The sequence below is a fragment of the Camellia sinensis genome, unplaced genomic scaffold (genome assembly GCF_055761805.1).
Source record: "Camellia sinensis isolate YWXY unplaced genomic scaffold, ASM5576180v1 Unanchor1, whole genome shotgun sequence".
In the NCBI taxonomy this organism is placed as follows: domain Eukaryota; kingdom Viridiplantae; phylum Streptophyta; class Magnoliopsida; order Ericales; family Theaceae; genus Camellia; species Camellia sinensis.
In genome coordinates, this window is record NW_028128987.1 from 5,507,554 (window position 1) to 5,529,394 (window position 21,841).

A 21,841-nucleotide genomic window follows, 5' to 3' on the forward strand; every position below is an offset into this window, starting at 1 on the left:
ATCCAAAAGGGAACCGTAAGAATTCTAATATACCGCAGTTTTTGTATTTAAACTTTGATATTAAAATAAACTGACAAAAATAAAAAAAAAAATTAAGAATTTTAGAAAAATAATCAATAAGTTCTATTTTATTTTTAAGATTACTAATGAGTATGGATAACTAAGTTTTATTGTAATAAAACGTTCCCAAAAGATTCATTATTCCATAATGACGCCTTATTCCAATTTTACCCTTCCTATTTAATATGAACAACAATTTTCTAAATAATTTTAACTTAATTAAAATTTTAAATTTTAATTTAAATTTTTTTTAATCTTATACTTATAATTTTGTTTATTAAAATTCATTTAATTTTAACAATTAAAAATAATTTAATTATAAAATTTCTAATAAATTAAAATAATTTATGAAATTTTTTGTTCATATTTTAATGAAAAAGATAAAATGAAAATAAAATATACTTTTATGAACAATTGAATTTTTTAACATATAACAATTTAAAATAAATAAATAAAAAAGAAGAAGAAGAAGATGATTTATTTGTTAATATTAAAATTTGATATAACTCAATAATAATTTTTCAAAATAAAATAGAACTTTTTGATAATTTTTACATTGTGATTTATGATTTTTTTTTAATACAATATCATAATTTTTACAATTAAAAATATTATTGTACTTTGATTAAAAATATTTTCATATTAAATTAGGGGTAAAATTGAAATAACATCCACCATTATGGAGCAATAAACTTTTTAAAAATATGTTATAAAAAATAGGATTTAGTTGTACATATTGAAACTTGATAGGACTTCATAGTAATCTTAAGAACAAAAATAGGACTTATTGGTTATTTTTGCTAAAAAATTTTCAAAAGTGAAGGAGAGTGAAGATCAGTACTTTTCCTCTTGAAAAATATTTACATGCAAGTTGCTCTTCTGTTGGGAGTAGACTTGTTTCATATATATTTGAAAATTTATACCTACATCTCATTTATTTTTAGTTTCTTATTGCTCCCAAGTCCTATATTGGAATTCATAATATAATTGTATCTACACCATAAGATATTTTTGTTAGTATTTTTCTGTCTAAATTTTTAGTCTCTAGCATTACTCTCAAGACATCTATTTATCTCTCTCTTACTCTTAATATTTATTTCTCACCATGAAATGCTATATAGATGAAGTTATCAACTGCTACAATGAAAGGGGATGATTATTCAGTACTCCCGGAGTATGGACACGTGGTGCTCCAGGAGTATTGAATAATTTCCCATGAAAGGAGAAAAAAATTGTGTTATATAATAAATTAGGAAGAAAAAATTTATTTTTACACAGTAGTTTATCCTTTGTGGATTGTTGCAAACCAATCATCAAAATCATGAAAGCGGGTAATTGCTTTTAAAAAAATTAAGAAAAAATTTCTCTTAAAAATAAAGAAAAACAGATACTGAACTACATTAAAAAATTTCTTATTGATCATTACTAATGTCGTGTTCCTATTCATTACTAATTTCATGTTTCTATTCATTTGTACTGTCATGTTTGAATTTCACATGCTCATGCTATGTTTAGAGAGGCTCATCTCTGTTGAAGTTGAAGGGTTCAAGGTAATAATGGTTGAAATTGAAGCTTAGCAAGTTGTTCATTAGTTAAATTTTATGTAAAACAGATGGCCCACGATCATGAAGTAGCCAAGTTTGCTCTATCTATGAATGTAATTTCTATGGTTGATATGGCATGTATCCAAGCTGATCTTAGGCTGGTTTGACCTTCATCTAGTTTTTCAATAAAATTTTCTTTGATTGACAAAAAAAAGAATGAGATCAGAGAATGCATTCTTTCTCGCAACTGTTTATTATGATTTTAATCCTTTCTAAAACTTATGAGGCTGTTATGAAAAGTTTGACGAAAGTGTATGCAAATTACATAGCTAAAGCTATATATAGAATAAAAAAAATAAAAAGAAAAGAAAAGAGATTTTCTTCTAATCTAGGATTATCAAATGGACCCTTGAATGTGCAATTCAATTTGAAAAAAATAAAATGAGAGAAGGAAGAACCAGCATGGTATAAAGAAAATTCTTTGTTCAAACTATTTGCGTAGCCAATCACACTGTTTGCTGTAAATTGCCAACTATCCAAGTTTTTGTGATAATTTATGATACGTCTGCTGCATAACTTTCACGAAACCAATCATCAATAGTAAATAATTTACTAACTAGTAACCTCTTTAAAGTATGTTCAACATTTATTCTAATCTGTAGATGAAGATATCAACTACTACATTGAAAGAAAATTATGTTGGTGAATTTCTGATTTTGGTATTTACATATTCATCACAGCCCTACTTAACTTAACATGTGGTTTAACTTCTATCACCATCTTATCTTTTCCGTTCACATGCTACCTTTGGCATTAGTTAGGTAATAAATTAGGATGAAAATTTTGCTTACTACACGACAATTCCCACTGTGAATTGCTACATACCCATAAAAATCATGACAGCAGGTAATTTCTCTTAAAAAAATTAATTAAGGACTTAAAAATAAAAGCTAAAACATGTTGAACTGGAATTGGAATTTTAGAGAAACCTTGCCCCTTTCAACTAGCATTAAATAATTCATCATTAGTAATGTAATGTATGTTAAAATCCACCTACTCTCCACCTACTTCACCCACTTCTATATATAGGAATCATGAATCATTGTAATAGATATCAATATATCAATCAATAATAATACATACAATTTATTCTCTCTCTTTCTCTATACATTATTTCTTACATGGTATCAGAGCTGGTTTAAAACCTAGTATTTTCGCTTCCCCGGCGGGCGGCAACCTCACCTTAGCCGCCCGCCGGACCTCAACCTATTCCGCTGATAAAATCAACAAAGATTTGTGCAACTGTAGTCATGTGTGAGGCTGATGGAGAAGAATTCTTCACCTCATATGACGAGACAGTCTGGAACTGGAAACACTGCAACATTCTGCTCTGGAATTCTGCAGCAGCTAGATTATAGCTTGGTTGAGTGCCAAGCTTTGGTTCTTCCACCCACTCTTGAACTTGCCCAGCAAAGTGTGAAGGTTCATGCTTGTGTTGGAGGGACTAGTGTGCGCGAAGATCAGCGCATTCTCTCCAGTGGGGTTCATGTTGTTGTTGGTACTCCTGGTCGTGTGTTTGACATGTTGCGGAGACAATCACTTCGCCCTGTTTACATCAAAATGTTTGTCTTGGATGAAGCTGATGAAATGCTGTCACGAGGTTTTTAAAAATCAGATCTGTGATATTTTCCAGTTGCTGCCACCCAAAATCCAGGTTGGGGTGTTCTCAGTTGCTGCCACCCAAAATCCAGGTTGGGGTGTTCTCTGCCACAATGCCACCAGAGGCTCTTGAAATCACCAGGAAATTCATGAATAAGCCTGGAAAGAGAAAAAGCTCATGCTAGGATTTGCGAAGTGATTCGCTGCAGGATTTTTGGCTTTGGATGAAACCCTTACCATACTCCACTCATTCTCTCCAACTGTTCTAACTTTTTATTTTTATTATTATTATTATTATATCAAATAATCAATGCACTCATGTTCCCCACTAACAGTGTCCACTTTTGACCCAAACCATTTTCAATCCATCATTTCTCCTTCACCTTTTGCACCCCACTCACCGACTCTCTCTCCACTTTATCACATGGGTTTGTCCCTCTCTCTCCTCCATTTGATTTCAAAAATCACTTATTTTTATTTATTTTTTCCAAGTCACTTTTCCTCTTTTTTAAATACCCCACTTTATTTTGAAACAATCGCACTGATGTTTTTCATATAATCCATCTATAAATATTTTTTATCTATTTTCTTTCTCCCTTGTTTTCTTTCATTTTATTTTTATTTTTTCAACAAAACACTCCCAAAAAAAAAAACAAAAAAAAAAAAAAAAAAAACAACATTTTACAAACTTGTCATTTCTTCATGCCGGGGATCAACCCCGATCAGCATTTTACACCATAAAAAAAAAAAATAAAAATAAAAAAACACAAAACAAAACAAAACACAACCAACACAAATCGGAACAGTGGGATTTTTCTTCTCGCCTATTCCGCCGGTCTTTTCTTCTTGCCACCTTCTTGGGCGGCCCTTGCCGGTGTTGCCTCCGTGTTTCCCACTCCACTGGGCATGATCACTACTCCCTGCTCCTCCACTGCAGCATATGGCGGCCCTCCAAATCGGAACATAAAACTGGCCTTCCGCTTCAGCTCCTTGTTTTCCGCCTTTAGCACACTTATCTCTGCTCGCGCATCCTTATACATGCGTTGGAGCAGAGCCAGTTGGGCGTTTAACTGCTGCACCTCATTTGTCCTACTCTGCAGCCGGTTCGACAAATTTGTAACCGCAGTCATGGTTTCCACACATGACTTCAAGGTATACTGATTGGCCTCCACATCCGACTGCACCGCCATTTTTTGCTCCACCGACCGCATCGGAAAGTTCAACGGAGCAAAACCAGAGGTGTTTGGTTGAGGTTCACTGGCCACCGCACCAGTTATTTCTCTTGTGGGCTCGTTCAGTTCTGGAAAGAGCGTGAGCAGACCACGGGAAGAGGAGGCCCTGTTTTGGGTAGCTGGACGGGAAGAAGAGGCCATGTTGCTGAGTGTTTCAGAGACGGGTTGGTTATAGAGTATTACAGAGTTTCTCTCTCAGTCAAGGAAGAGTTTTTCAGAAGATTTTAGCAGGTTTTCTGCCTCAGCCTCCGCATTGATTTATATAGAACATGACAAAGAGGCCGACACGCGCACTGTCGCTCACGTGCCTCGCCGCGTCTCCGGCTCACCTTTTGATGGCTCGACGCTTTCTGTCGGGCACGACTTTTGATGAAGTGGGCGCGCCTTTTGAGGGCGCAACTTTTGATGGCACGCCTTTTTATGGATTGGGCACGTTTTTTGATGGCACGCCTTTTGACAGATTGGGCACATCTTTTGAGGGTGCGACTTTTTAAGGGTCCGACAAGACTCTGTAAACTGTCCCGACATAGATTCCGGTTAGTTTCTACAAGGGTCCGACAAGACTCTGTAAACTGTCCCGACATAGATTCCGGTTAGTTTCTACAAGGGTCCGACAAGACTCTGTAAACTGTCCCGACATTGTTTCCGGTTATTTTCTACATGGGTCCGACAAGACTCTGTAAACTGTCCCGACATTTGATTCCGGTTAGCTTTTCCAAGGGTCCGACAAGACTCTGTAAACTGTCCCGACATTGATTCCGGTTAGCTCCTTTATGGGTCCGACAAGACTCTGTAAACTGTCCCGACATTGATTCCGGTTAGCTCCTTTATGGGTCCGACAAGACTCTATAAACTGTCCCGACATTGATTCCGGTTAGTTTCTACAAGGGTCCAGCAAGACTCCATAAACTGTCTTCTACAACGGTCCGACATGACCCCATAAACTGTCTTCTACAACGGTCCGACATGACCCCATAAACTGTCTTCTACATCGGTCTGACACCGCCATCCAGTGTCCTCTACACCGTTATGACACCCCCATACAGTGTCCTCTACAATGTTATGACACCCCCATACAGTGTCCTCTACAACGTTATGACACCACCATCCAGTGTCTTCACCAATGGTCTGACACGACCATACAGTGTCTCTTATCCTCTTTTATTTTTATGTATTTTCTTGTTTTGTTACTCTCTCCAAACTCAAGTTGGTTAGTTCCTATCCCCCTTGAGTTTGCGGGGGGCTGTTAAAATCCACCTACTCTCCACCTACTTCACCCACTTAAACCTACTCCACTAAATCTAACCCACTACACCACTACCACCTCACCTACTCCACTAAACCTAACCCACTACACCACTACCACCTCACCTACTCCACTAAACCTAACCCACTACACCACTACCACCTCCACTTCACCTACTCCTTACCTACTACACACTCACCCTCTTCTATATATAGGAATCATGAATCATTGTAATAGATATCAATATATCAATCAATAATAATACATACAATTTATTCTCTCTCTTTCTCTATACATTATTTCTTACATGTTCCTATTCGTTAGTATTGCCATGTTTTAATTTTATAAGTTTATGTATGCTTATGTTCAAATCAATTCCAGGTGAATGGAATTGAAGGCAATGCTGTTTGGAAGGTTCCTGTCACTGCAAGTATAAATTCTATGCATAGAACTGGTGTTAACACAGAGGTTGTGGTAGATGATTGTCATATATTCACTTGATATTTTCTCAATTCTTGTTGTGTTTATACTAGAAGATCTTGCAGCAAGCGGCTCTTGGTTTTAACTTCATCTAGTTTTTCAATAAAATTTTCTTTCGGGGACCAAAAAATGAATGATATCAAGGATTCATTATTTTGCGTTGCTTACATTGCTTTAAACAGCTTCATACAAAGCTTTTAATCCCTTTTTAAAACTTATGAAACCATTATGAAAAGTTCAAGAGAAGTTTACATGATTGATTAGTTAGAGTTAACAAAAATTCAGATTCGCGCATTTTGCTTATTAATCTGCACATGTACTTATGTTAGATAAAAAATAAGAGAAAAGACGGAACAAGGAAAAGAAGCTAAATTTCTAATCTAGGAATTATTGAATGACGCCTTGAAAATGCAACTCTATTTGAAGAAACTACAATAAGAAAAGGAAGAAACCAGCCTCAGTTGTATAAAAATTCTTTGTAAGACACCCATACCCAATTTAAACACAGGGATCTTTTAATTTTTTATGATGGGTGAAGAAAAGACGCTCACTCTTGTTAGAATTGAAGAGGAAACTTGCCTCTATTGAGTGGTATTGAATAAGTACTGACACACTAGTATTGTCATTTTTTTATTCATTAGTAGTACTTTCATATTCCTATTCATTAGTAATGTCATGTTTCAATTTTATATGTTCATGTTATGTCAAAATCAACTCCAAAAGAAAATTTGAAAGCTAGATATGATTTGATAGCTTAAATCAAGTAATAGTTCAAAGAGTTTGTAATAAAGAATTCATTCCTTCTAGTTGCATATCAAATTTGTTAAATCAGTGCAGCTGTATACTATGATTTTAATCATTTTTATTTATTTATTTATTTTTGAACTTAGGAGTTCATGCTCAAAATCCAAAATGGGGAATTTCATTTACCAATCGGCTAATTTGTTGTAGGATGATGATATGAACTTAGTGCTTCCTTCTATGCTGCTTCTTCACCCTTGATGGCAGAGGCAAATAGCTTGTCTGGAAGCTCTTAGATGGTTCAAGCATATATCAAGGGATATCTGTGTGGTGTTCACCTATTGACACATATACTTTTACTTAATTTGGCGAAGTTACTTTGGATGGAGACTTATGTGGACTTTAATTTGTTTGGTTTATTGGAAGACATTAAAACTATATGTAATTTGTTTGCTTGTTTAAGTTTTTATTTTGTTGTTACTAAATCTACTTGGTAGGCTATTCATGCAACTCATGTTCTACCTAATAAGTTTGCTTTCAATAAGATTAGTTAGCTTGTTGTGTACTTTTTTAGTTTTATATATTTATGGGTAAAATTATATTTGTGTCTCTATAATTTGCTTTTGGAACCAATTTGGTCCATGTAATTTCAACTCTATTAATTTTTCCTTTTAGTTTCATATGGTGTCAATTTAGTGCAATTGAATTCCTTAACAAATTTGACAGAAATGGAGAGCATACAAATGGTCCATTCAAAAGGGAATAAGTTCTTTCAAATTAGATATTAATGCCTTAATCACTCTAAAAATAGTGAATGTGCTATTTGCCTATTGAATTTAGTCAAATTTCTATGGTGAATGTGCTATTTTGCCCTTTGGATTTAGTCAAGAATGGCGCAGCCCATTGGATAGCAAAGGCTTTGTACACAAACTCTTTACCTTTGATTGGGTTGTCAACCCCCCATTGCCCTAAATTCTATTCTTTCTTCAGATGTATCCCATTTGCCTGTTTAATGATAGTTTGACAGTTTTTTTTTTTTTAAATTGATACAATATAAATTACTTAGTGGTAAAATTGATGCAATTTAGAGCTAGAAAAACCAAATTGATAGAAGAAATACATTTTGGGGACTACACGTGTCATTTGCCCTATAAACTTTTTTGTTTTGAAAAAAAAAATAAGTAGCCTAGAAAGTGCATCTCAATTTGAAGAAATTACAATGAGAGAAGGAAAAACCAGCATGGGTTAAACAAATATGATGTTTGCACCTTGTGTCGGGTTTTTTTGTTTTGTTTTCTTTGTTTTTATTTCATTTTATTACCAAACATAAATATATATATTCATGAGAAGAAGTTTTGAGGTGGAGAAATGTTTGAAGAAAAAGACACAATTCTTTATTTTATTTTTATTTTTTCTTGACCTAAGCCTTTCCCTAAACAATGTGTAAACATAAAACCAAGAGTAATTAACACAAAAAGAGGAAGACCCCTAATAAATTTTGGATTGAGATTCATCTCTACCCTCCAAGAATTGGAGATTGCCTATATGCCTAAAGCATTCAATGACAGGCTTCAAGTAGTTGATAGCCAAGAAGGAGAGGAACAGTAAGATTCAATGACAGGCTTTAGTCTTTGATATTAAGATAAACTGACAAAGACGAGAAATTAGAAGAATTTTTCAGAAACAGAGGAGAGTGAAGATTAGTACTTCTTCCACCCATCTCTCTCCCTCTTTGTCTCTTTTTTTCCCCTTTTCTACATATGCTCTACATATGCCAATAACTTTTCCTCTCTTGAATATTCACATGCAAGCTGTTCTTCTGTTGGGAGTAGACTTGTTTCATATATATTTGAAAATTATATCTACATCTCATTTATTTTCAGTTGCTTATTGCTCCCAAGTCCTATATTGGAGCTCACAGTATATAATTGTATCTACACCACACAATATTTTTGTTGGTATTTTTATGTCCAAATTTTTAGTCTCTAGCATTATTCTCAAGACATCTATTTATCTCTCTCTTATTCTTAATATTAATTTTTTAGCATGGAGTGCTATATAGATGAAGTTATCAACTGCTACAATGAAAGAGGGAAAAAAAAATTGTGTTGGTGAATTTCTTATTATGGTATTTACATACTGGTCACAACCTACTTTATTTAACACGGGATTTAACTTTTAAATCTATATCTTTTCTTTTCCTTGTACATATCTCTAAAATTAGTTATGTAATAAATTAGGAAGAAAAAAATTATTTTTACACACAAGTTTGACCCATCAAAATCATGAAAACAGGTAATTGCTCTTAAAAAAATTATGTTGGTGAATTTCTGATTGTGGTATTTACATATTGATCATGACCTACTTAACTTAACTTAATGTGGGGTTTAGGTTTAGCTTGTATCTCCATCTTATCTTTTCCTTTCACATCTTAGCTCTGATATTAGTTAACTAATATATTAGGATGAAATTTTTTATTGCTACACGACAATTACCCACCATGAATAACCCATCAAAATCATAATAGTAGGTAATTTCTCTTTAAATAAACTTAAGGAAATAGAAATAAAAGCTAAAATATATTGAAGTAGAGTTAGAATTGGAGAGAAACCTTGCCCCTTTCAACTGGCATTAAATAAGTACTAACACTGAGACAGTAGTACTGTTATATTTTTATTCATCGTTAGTAATGTAATGTTCCTATTCATTAGTATTGTCATGTTTCAATTTTATATGCATATGTATGCTTATGTTCAAATCAATTCCAGCTGAATGGAATTGAACGCGATGCTGTTTGGGTGGTTCTTGTCATGCATAGAACTGGTGTTGACACAAAGGTTGTGGTAGATGATTGTCATATATTTACTTGATATTTTCTCAATTCTTGTTGTGTTTATACTAGAAGATATTGCACCAGGAAGCTCTTGGTTATAATTCATCTAGTTTTTCAATAAAATTTTCTTTTGGTGACAAAAAAAAAAAACAAAAAAAAAGGAAACGAAAAGAAAAAGGGATGAAATCAAGGATTCAGTATTTCTCGATACTTATTGCATTGCTTTAATCATCTTCATACAATGCTTTTAATCCCTTTCTAAAACTTACGAAATCATTATGAAGAGTTTTAGAGAAGTGTACTAAATTGATTGGTTAGAGCTAATAATAATTCAAATCTGAGGATTTTGCTTATCAATCTCATATGTACTTATGTTAGATAAAATAGAAGAAAAAAGCAGAACAAGGAATTATAGAATGGAGCCTAGAAAATGCAAATCTATTTGAAGAAACTACAATAAGAAAAGAAAGAAACTAGCCTAGGTTATATAAAAATTCTCTGTCCATGGACTTATGCTGATAATGAAAGAGGATGAAATCAGGAATTCATTCTTTCTTGTTGCATATCAAATTGGTTTAACCAATGCAGCTGTACACTATTATTATTTTAATACCTTTTTATGTTTTCTTTTTGAAACTTAGTAATTGGTAATGAAAAGTTTGATGGAAGTGTACCCAAATGAATATGATTAGGCCTAATCAAAATCCAAATCGGGGAATTTCACTTACCAATCTGCTAATTTGTTGCAGGATGGATGACAGTGTCTTAGAGCCCTATAACGAATTAAGTTGTTCATCCCTCTATGCTCCTCAGCCTTGATGGTTCAAGCATATCGGAGATATCTGAGGTGCACATGTTGACATATAGCTCTACTTTGTTTGGTTTAGTGCAAGACATTAAATTTGTATGTAATTCAATTGCTTGTTTGGTTTTCACTTTTGTGTTACTAAAGCTACTAGGTAGACTGTTCATGCACCTCATGTTCTAGCTAAGAGCATCAACATCAAACTTGGTATGTCCTTTTGTTAGTTATTTGTGATGATCAAACTCACAAATGGCACAACTTGCATATGATAGACACCATTTAGTATTTCCTGACCAAATAAATAAATAAAAAATTATCTAGAAAAATAATTCAATTCTTACAGTGGAGCCCACATTTAGAATGTACCTATGCCTCCACATTATTTTTGTTCATATTTTTTCATGCCTGTATTTTTGGTTCCCAGTAGTACTTTGGGAACATCTATTTATCTCTCTTTTACTAATTAATTTTTTTTCTCACCATGGAGTGCTATATAAATGAAGTTATCAATGGCTACATTGAAAGGAAAAAAAAATTAGGTTGGTGAATTTCTCATTCTGTCATTTACATATTGGTCACAAACCTACTTTAGTTAACATGGGATTTAACTTTTAAATTACATCCTATCCTTTCTTTTTACATAGCTTTGGAATTAGTTATGTAATAAATTAGGAAGAATTTTTTTTATTTTTACACAGCAATACCCTCTGTGAATTTCTGCAGGCCCATCAAAATCATGAAAGTAGGTAATTACTCTTAAAAAAATTAAGAAAATTTCTCTTAGAAAATAAAACAAAAGAGATAGTGAACTACACTCAAAATTTTTATTGATTATTACAAATGTCATGTTCATATTCATTAGTACTGTCACGTTTCAATTTGATAAGCTTATGCTATGCTCAAATTGTTAGAATATATTATTATTTAAGTTATTATTTTATAATTATTCTATGCCTTAGGGCTTCTCTTGTAATTATTTACTTCATTAATATAAATAGGGATAATATCCTAATCGTTCCCTAATCTTGAAATTCTCTAAAATAACATGGTATCAGAGCCACCTAAACCTTAGCTTCTAACCTTCGTTTGCCTCTTACTAGTCAGGCACAGCACCACTCAACACCACCACAGAGTAGCCGGCACCCAAAACTGTTAGTTTTTGAGAAGAGAAGAAAAATAGAAAAAATGAAGAATAGAAATTGAATGAAATGAAAGAATAAAAAACAAGAAATGATAAAAGCTGATATGATGCAGCAAAGAGTGATCATTTTCATTCATACTGGTGCATTACATTTATAGTAAGAATATCTAAACTGAAAAGATAATGAATCCCAAAAATTATGGTAACAAACCAAGATTTCTGATAACACTAACAATATCCTAAAGAATAGGACTTATTGACTGGAAAAAAAATCAAATTCTAGTTATTGACTGAAACTAATCAAAGAAAAATTCAATGTAGCAGTCCTGAAGCAAATTATTAACACTCCTCCTTGCTTTAGGCGTTGCAAATTCCAATCATCTTCCTTAGTAACTCGAACTTGCCAACTGGAAGTGGCTTTGTGAACAAATCTGCCAGCTGATCTTCAGACTTGCAGTAAGCAAGTTTCACTTTTCCAGTTTGTTGCACTTCCCTCAAGAAGTAGAGCTTGATGTTGAAGTGTTTTGTTTTTCCGTGAAATACTGGATTTCGTGAAATTGCAATTGCTGCTTGATTATCAACAAAAATTTCAGTACCTTCATTTTGCACCATGTGTAAATCAGATAGAACTTTCCTTAGCCACAGAGCTTGGTTTGCTGCTGCAGTTGCTGCAATAAACTCTGCTTCTGCAGTGGATTGCGCTACAATCTCTTGTTTCTTTGAACACCATGAAAAAACACCTGAGCCTAGGTTGAAACAGTATCCTGAGGTACTTTTCATGTCATCAACAGAACCACCCCAATCACTATCTGAAAAACCACTCAACTTGAAGTTCAGACTCTTCTCAAACTTGACACCACAATCAAGACTGCCCTTAATAAACCTTAAGACTCTTTTTGCTGCTCTTAAATGCACTTCACTAGCACAATGCATAAAACGAGATAAGAGACTTACAACAAATAGAATATCAGGTCTTGTTGCTGTAAGATACATCAAGCAACCAATCAAACTTCTGTAATAGCCTTCATCAACTTTACTAGCACCATCTTCTTTGCTCAACTTCTCTTTTTGACCCATTGGTGTGTTTATTGCTTTGCACTCCTCCATCTGAAATTTCTTCAAAATTTCCTTTGCATACTTCTTCTGACAGATGAAAACTTCATTTTGGCTTTGCTGGACCTCCAAGCCAAGAAAGTAAGTCATAAGACCAAGATCTGTCATCTCAAAGACCTGCATCATTTCTTGTTTGAACTCCTCAATCATCTGTGCATTATCTCCTGTTACCAAAAGGTCATCAACATAAAGAGATACAATAAGAACATAACTACCCTTTTGTTTAACATAAAGAGTAGCTTCAGATAAGCTTTTTGTGAAGCCTAAGCTTAGCAAATGTTCATCAATCCTGCTGTACCAAGCTTTTAGAGCTTGCTTTAGGCCGTAAAGAGCCTTTTTGAGCAAATAGACCTTATCCTCTTCACCTTGCACAACAAAACCCTCTGGTTGTTCCACATAAATTTCTTCTTGTAGAACACCATTTAGAAAAGCTGATTTGACATCTAGTTGAAACACTTTCCAGCCTTTTTGTGCTGATAAGGCTAACAACAACCTGATAGTGTCTAGTCTAGCAACAGGAGCAAACGTTTCAGAATAATCAACACCAAAAATTTGAGCATAGCCCTTGACGACGAGCCTTGCTTTGTGTTTGTTGATGGAGTTATCAGCATTTAGCTTCGTTCGGTACACCCACTTTACTCCAATGATCCTTCTGCCTTCTGGTTTGTTGACTAATTCCCAGGTTTTGTTTTTGTGAATCATTGACATCTCCTCCTCCATTGCTTTCTTCCACTTCGGGTCTTTAAGAGCTTCTTCATGATCAGCAGGTTCACATAATGCTACATTACATCTTTGATAGATGTCTGAAAGTGATCTTGTTCCTCTAACTGATGGATCATCTACCAATTTATTTTCCCACTGGTCTGTTGTCTCCTCCTCAAAAGAATTGCTTCTAAATTCTTCTGAAGGTCTGTTAGTTTCTTGTGAATTTTCCCAGTCCCATTGCTCATCCTCATTGAAGTGAACATCTCTAGTTATCACCATTTTTCTTGTTTGAGGATGATATACTTTGTAGGCTTTAGAAATTGTGCTATAGCCAACAAAGATACCTGGAATTGCTTTTTTGTCAAGCTTGTCTCTCTTAACCTGTGGAACATGGACAAAACACAAACAACCAAATACTTTAAGAAAACTTAGTGAAGGTACATACCCATACCAAGCTTCAAATGGAGTTTTGTCTTCAACGGCTACACTTGGAAGTCGATTTTGCAGAAATATTGCAGTATTGGCTGCCTCTGCCCAGAAATTTTTTGACAACCCCTTCTCATGCAGCATGCATCTAGCCATCTCCATGACATATCTGTTCTTCCTTTCACTCACTCCATTTTGCTGTGGAGTGTAAGGAGCAGTGAGCTGATGTTCTATGCCAGCTTCATCACAAAACAGGTTAAATTCTGCAGAAGTGTACTCTTTTCCATTATCAGACCTTAAGATTTGAATTTTGCAACCGCTTGAATTTTCCACCAATTTTTTAAACTTCCAGAATACTCCAGCAACTTCAGACTTGAACTTTAGGAAATAAATCCAACACATTCTTGTAAAATCATCAATGAAAAGAATGTAATACCGGCTACCTTGAAGAGATGGTGTTCTTTGAGGTCCTCCCACATCTGTATGAACTAGTTGCAGCTTCTGTGATGCTCTCCAGGATGATTTAGGAAATGGTTTCCTACTTTGTTTACCAAATTGACAAGCATGACAATTTGGCAAGTGATCAACCAGAACTGGTAATCCTCTTGTCACTTCATCTTTCTTCATCTTGAGCATTCGTTGAAGATGACAATGCCCAAGCTTTTTGTGCCAGACTTCAGTGATGTTGACATTGGTGGAATAAGCTGTGTGCTCCTCCTCTGTAGGATCAAATAAGAAGCTTTTCCCTTTCATTTTGACACGTAAAATCTCCTTTCCAACGGCATCGTAGATGTGACAATACAAGTCTTCAAAGGACACCTTAAATCCTTTTTCAATTAACTGGCCAACACTCAGCAGATTTTGATCAATATCGGGTACATAAAGAACATCTGAAATAGTTTTTGTACCTGAACTGGTTGTCATTGCAATGGTTCCTTTTCCTTTTGCAGGGATATAACCACCATTCCCTATCCTGACTTTAGTCATTGCAGTAGCCTTTAACTCCTTAAAAAGAGTTTTGTCAAAGGTCATATGGTTTGTACAACCACTGTCAATGAGCCAACTTTCTGAGGAGACCTTTGTAGAGAAACACGTTGCCACAAACATCTGATCTTCTTCATCTTGATCAGCTACATAGACTTCTTCCTCTGGTTCTTGAGATTTGCTTTTGCAAATCACAGCTTCATGTCCAAGCTGATTGCACTTGCTACACTTTGCATCAGGCCTCTTCCAACACTTGAATGGAGAATGACCTATTTTGCCACAGTGTTCACAAGGTGGGAAATTTCTCCTTGAGCTTCCACCTTTGTTTCGAGTGCGACTGCTTGAACTACTCCCAGAACTTTCATGTTGGTGTTTGACTGACAAGGCTCCTTCTACGGTACACTCTTGTCTCATAAGTCTCCTTTGTTCTTGAGCCTGCAAAGCATTCAATAATTCTGCCATGGTGATCTTGGACAGATCTTTAGTATTTTCCAAGGTGGTTATTGAGGCTTCATATTTTTCAGGCACCGTAACAAGAATTTTTTCAACAATTCTTGAATCATCAAATTTAGTGCCAAGAAGCCTTACCTTGTTGGCAATGCCAAGCAATCTGTCTGAATATTCTTTGATTGTCTCAGCATCTTTCATCTTTTGCAGCTCAAATCCCCTTATTAGATTGAGTGCTTGCATTCCTCGTATTCTTTCATCTCCTACATATTTCGTCTTCAGATGCTCCCAGATTTCTTTTGCTGATTTGAGATTCATGATCTTCGTGAGAATTGTTGTTGAAACACCAGCAAACAACGCTGCTTTGGCCTTTGATTTTCTGGTCTTCTTCTCTTTGTGGCTTTTCATCTGAGCTACCGTCGGATTGTTTGGCAGCGGAGCAACTTCGTAATCTTCTTCGACGGCTTCCCATAGATCCAAAGCCTCCAAATAAGTTTCCATTCTAACAGCCCAAAGTTGGTAATTTTCTCCATCAAAAATATGTGGAGCAGCTTGAGAAAAATTAAGAAAATCAGTTTTTGCTTCCATGGATACTCACAGGTCCCGTAAGAATGAAGCTCTGATACCAAATGTTAGTTTTTGAGAAGAGAAGAAAAACAGAAAAAATGAAGAATAGAAATTGAATGAAATGAAAGAATAAAAAACAGGAAATGATAAAAGCTGATATGATGCAGCAAAGAGTGATCATTTTCATTCATACTGGTGCATTACATTTATAGTAAGAATATCTAAACTGAAAAGATAATGAATCCCAAAAATTATGGTAACAAACCAAGATTTCTGATAACACTAACAATATCCTAAAGAATAGGACTTATTGACTGGAAAAAAAATCAAATTCTAGTTATTGACTGAAACTAATCAAAGAAAAATTCAATGTAGCAGTCCTGAAGCAAATTATTAACAAACAACCACTTCCAACAGCACCCAATCTTCTCCCCGTCACTACCCATCATCTGGCAGTAACTCAACATTTCCTTGCGACCTTCAGGGGCCATTCGCTGCTAACCTACAACTTCTCTAGGGCCTGTCACACCTCCAGACTATCTCCCTAGGGTGGTCTGTTCACCCCGAATACTCCTAGGGCTTATTCGGCTCATCCTTGATGATGGGCTAGGACTTCGACAGCCTTGCTCCAGTTCGCTAGTCCCCTCTTTTCTGTCTAGAGGCTTCTAATCAAGCCTATGTGGTGATTGGCTCATCTATTCATAGTTTACTCCTTGCTACAAGTCTTCTACTACTATTCAGGCCCAATTTTAATTGACTCTTTTTTATAAAAAAAAAATCAGTAAAAAAAAAGAGGGGGGGGGTTGATGAGTGTTTAAGTCTTTAATTTTCTTAATGGTCATTGAGTTTGTATTCCTCCACCTTTTGGATTTGTGATTGGCACTAGGTTTGTTAAGGGTTCGGTAGTACAGTATCTATGGCAGATTCCACCAGTGTATTGACACCTAAGAGTGAGAGTTCATTATACTTACTACTATGACTGATAACCCCAACCCTAGTATTAAAATCACCACATCTCCATTCAACGGTCAGAATTATCTAGCGTGGTCGCAGAGTTTGACTATGTTTTTGAAGAGCAAAGGAAAGATGGGGTCTGTTGATGGCAAGATACAGGCACCCAACACCACTGACCCGGGTTATGACCAATAGAAGATTACTAACTCTTTGATTATGGGTTGGCTTATTCATTCGATGGTACCAGACATTGGCAAAGGCTACTTGTTTATGGAGACTGCCCAGGATGCTTGGGACACTGTGGCTGCTACCTATTCCCGCAAAGGGAATTACTTCCAAGCATTTGAGTTACGCCACTCTATTGAGAGCTCTATTCAAGGGGGAACAGACAGTTCTTCAGTACTTCACCTTCCTCACCAATGGCTGGAAACGCTTTGATCACCTGTAGGACTATAAGCTTGTTTACACTGTTGATTCAGTCGGGTACAAGAAGTTCATTGCACGAGAAATGGTCTTCAAGTTTCTGGCAAGGTTCAATGTGGAGTATGATTCGGTTTGAAGTCGGGTTCTGAATAAGGACACTCTTTCTTCACTTCAGGAGGCATTTACCTATGTACAGAATGAGGAGTCGTCGGTCTGCAATGATGTCCCTTGTCTTTACTAACCACTCTGCATTATTGTCTACTCCTAAAGATGGCCTTAACCTGACTCCCATCCCTCCGTATGCCGCCAAGGAATCTGTATTATGTGATTACTGTAAAAAATCGCGGCATACTCATAAGACATGTTGAAAGCTTCATGGGACTTCATCCGGGGGTCGAGGTGGTCAGTTTGGTTTTAGAGGAGGTCGTTCAGGCCAATGTAGAGGACGGGGTTCTCATCCATGGGCTCATCAGTCTAGTTCCATTGATACACTTGATTCTACTTCCACTTCCCTTGGCCATCCTTTTATGGTCTCTCTAGCATGACTATTCATGAGGTTGAGGATGTTCTGCGTCACTTGTTGGACAGCCGGTCTTCTATTACTCTCAGTACATCTTCCTCATCGTTTGCCCGCTCAGGTAAGTTAGCCTTTTCTCCTTGTGTTTTTCTGTCTCATAAGTCTTTGCCCTGTATTATTGATTCTGGTGCCTCAGATTATATGTCTAGCTCCTCTAACCTTTTCTTTGCCTATAAGCCCTCTTCAGGTCAGGACAAAGTTAGGATTGCAGATGGTCTATTTCTTCCATTTCTGGAAAAGGTTTAGTCCATGTCACTCCTACCATACCTCTCTTTTCTGTTCTCCATGTTCCCAATTTTTTTGTTAACTTGTTATCCTTGAGTTGTATTACATAGGATTTAAATTGTAATGTGACATTTTTTTTTTCTTCTAATTATTGCCTTTTTCAGGACCTTGTCACGAGGAGGACGATTGGTAGTGGTAGTGTAAAAAATTGTCTTCACTTCCTGGATCAACCGGACAAGCTTGCTCATTCTTCTACCACAAGTCCTACTACCCAAGCTAATTTATGGCAGTGGTATCGACGTCTTGGGCATCTTTCTTTTTATTTATTTAAGTATTTATTTCCATCTAGTTTTGCAAACAATAATGTGTCTGAGTTTCTTTGCAAGTCTTGTCAACTTGGAAAACAACACAGAGCTTCTTTTGCTTCCATTTTTAATAAAAGTTTAGTTCCTTTTTCATTAATACATTCTGATGTTTAAGGTCCATCTCGTGTTATGTCTGTGAAAGGTTATCAATGGTTTGTTACATTTATTGATGATTTTTCTCGTACTACTTGGGTGTACCTCATGAAAGACAAGAGTGAGGTTTTCTCTGTGTTCTGCAATTTTCATAAGATGATTTGTACTCAGTTTGGAGCCATTGTCAAAATCTTCCGTTCTAATAATGGGGGGAAAGGGGGGAATACATAGATTCTAGGTTAGGGCAATATTTTTCTACTCATGGCATTATCCATTGCACCAATACTCCTCAACAAAATGGGGTGGCGGAATGCAAGAATCGTCATCTTCTTAACATGGCTCGATACATATGTTTTTCTATGAGTGTGCCCCGGTCCTATTGGGGTAACGCTGTTCTCACTGCTGCCTATCTTATTAATCATCTTCCTACCTAGGTCTTGCAAAAACAACCTTCCCTTCAAGTCCTCCTAGGTTTCGAGTCCTTGTTTTCTATTCCTCCCAAAATATTTGGCTCTGTCTATTTTGTCCACAATCACTTTCCTACTCGTGGTAAGTTGGACCCTCGCTCTCTCAAATGTGTTTTCCTTGGGTACTCTCCTACTCAAAAGGGGTATAAGTGTTACCACTCTCCTTCTTGTAAGTGGTTTGTGTCTATGGATGTCACATTCTTTGAGTCCCAATCCTATTTCTTGTCCTCTCTGGTGTCATAGTCCTCCCTTCAGGGGGAGCCTTGGTGTGAAGTGATTCATGTGATTCCGATGGTGAAACCAGTTGTTCTTGCACCACCACCTCCTACTGGGATTACAGAACCCAATGTCACCAAGGATAGGGAAGGGCAAGTTTATGTCAGGGACAAAGACAGACAGAAAGTTAACTGGATACAAGAGACCACTTCTGTTCCTCCACTGCCATCTCCTGCTTCTAATGAGAGTCCAGGTAACTTTGAATCTCTTGAGTCTATTGATCTTGATGTTTCTATTGCCAAGAGAAAGGGTGTGAGATCTTGTACTCACCATTCTATCTCAAATTTTGTGTCCTACTCCCATTTATCGTCCTCCTATAGAGCGTTTGTGTCAAATATTTCCTCTGTTAGCATTCCTAACCATTTTCAGGATGTTCTTGCTACCTCTAAATGGAAACTTTCCATGATTGAAGAAACGAAAGCACTTAGGAAGAATGGCACTTGGGAATTGACTAAGTTACTTAAGGGCAAACGACCTGTGGAATGCAAATGAGTGTATATTGTGAAACACAAAGCGAATGGGCCTATTGAGCATTACAAGGCTAGACTTGTGGAAAAAGGGTTCACTAAGACATATGGCATTGACTATTAGGAGACTTTTGCACTCGTTGCTAAGATGAATTCGGTCAGAGTACTTCTCTCTCTAGTAGCTAATCTAGATTGGCCACTTCATCAATTTGATGTAAACCATGGTGACCTTGAAGAAGAGGTATATATGGACATTTCTCTTGGTTTAAGGATCATTAGACAGAAGGCAAAGTATGCAAGCTTTGGAAGTCATTGTATGGTCTCAAACAGTCTCTAAGGGCTTGGTTTGAGAGATTCACTCAGGCTATGCTTAAATATGGCTTCAAACAGAGTCAGGCAGATTACACCTTGTTTGTGAAACATTCCCCACTTAGTAAGACTACAACACTCATTGTTTATATATATGACATAGTTTTTACGGGTAATGATAGTGAGGAAATTTCTCTATTGAAGAAATATTTAGCCAGTGAGTTTGAAATCAAAGACTTGGGGTGCTTGAAATATTTTCTGGGAATTGAAGTTGCTCGCTCCAAAGATTGGATATTTATCTCACAAAGAAAGTATGTGCTTGATTTGTTGAAGAAAACTGGGAAGCTTAGCTGCAAAACCTGTGACACTCCATTGGAGCCCAATCAGAAACTAGGAGATGATGAAGGAGGAGCAACTGTTGACAGGTGAAGCTATCAGTGATTAGTGGGTAAGCTCATTTACCTATCTCACTCCCATCTTGATATTGTTGTTGCTGCTAGTGTGGCTAGCCAATTTATGCATGCTCCTCATAAGATTCATTTCGAGGTTGTCATGAGAATTTTGAGGTACTTGAAGTCTGCTCCTGGTAAGGGTCTTTATTTTTCAAAGTATGATCATCTTCGTGTGGAAGCCTATATAGATGTTGACTGGGCTGTATCAGTAACTGATAGGAGATCAACTTCAGGGTATTGCACATTTGTTGGAGGCAACCTAGTTACTTAGAGAAGTAAGAAACAGAATGTGATTGCCAGGTCAAGTGCAGAAGCTGATTTTAGAGTTATGGCACAAGTGGTGTTCAACATTGTAAAAGATATTATGAAAAGATGTATAACACATGTCCCATAAGCACATAAACATTGGAAGGTACCACAGTACATGATTAGACTGTTTCAGCAGTGTCTTTGAAAAATCAATTTCAACTTTATTCCTACATATACTAAGAAATTTTCTTATATTAGCAGTCTCCTCGCAAAGTATTATCAATGTCAAACTTATAAATTTATATTAATTAACCTTAATTTTCAATTACCCAAAACAATTTCCATGTTAGTGTTACTACCTCTAAGAGAATAAAATTATTTACTAAAAGTACATTGACCAATTATGAGACATGTGAGATCCCAGAATTTAATTGTTTGTGTATTAATAGAATGTTTGATGATATGTAGATGAAATTAACATGGAAACTCTGGAATATTTAATTGGTAATGACATAGCTATAATCAAAATCAAGTTGGCTTTTGAACTTGGACCATTATTAGTATTATTATTCAGTCATATATTTTTATTAACCTTCTTATCACCCTGAATTTTGGGGTGTGATTAGACATTTTCATACATTAGCTTTGGTTTCTCTTAACTTGTAACAATGAGAAAATGTTTTTCGAAAAAAATATTTTTATATGTTTGAAAGTGGTGGTGGTGGAACGAAAGTGGAGGTAGAGGTAGTCGGGCGGTGATGGCGACAGTGATGGTTGCGTTGGCCATGGTGATGGCGGTGAAAGTGAGGGTGGTGGAGATGAGAATGGTGGTGGTGTGGTGGCATTGGTAAAATTTTAGTTCGAAATATATTTTCTGCCTTTTAAAAGTGAAAAATATTTTCTACCCAAATAAACTTATTTTCCATTGATCAGGGAAAATGTTTTTCATTAACTTTCATTTTCCATTATACTAAACACAAAAAAATACATAAAACAACTAT

At 35.8% G+C, this 21,841-nt stretch overlaps 2 long non-coding RNA genes across 2 annotated transcripts; one reads left to right on the plus strand and one right to left on the minus strand.

Annotated features, from left to right (window-relative positions):
• Positions 1-2,703: 2,703 nt before the first annotated feature.
• Positions 2,704-6,194, minus strand: LOC145814049 (uncharacterized). Its single transcript, XR_014357503.1, has 2 exons — positions 5,825-6,194; positions 2,704-5,782 (listed from the first exon to the last, which is right to left on the minus strand). It is a non-coding gene; the product is annotated as an uncharacterized LOC145814049 (long non-coding RNA).
• An 11,654-nt stretch (positions 6,195-17,848) lies between these two features.
• Positions 17,849-19,619, plus strand: LOC114301439 (uncharacterized). Its single transcript, XR_014357600.1, has 3 exons — positions 17,849-17,998; positions 18,125-18,177; positions 18,327-19,619. It is a non-coding gene; the product is annotated as an uncharacterized LOC114301439 (long non-coding RNA).
• Positions 19,620-21,841: the final 2,222 nt, after the last annotated feature.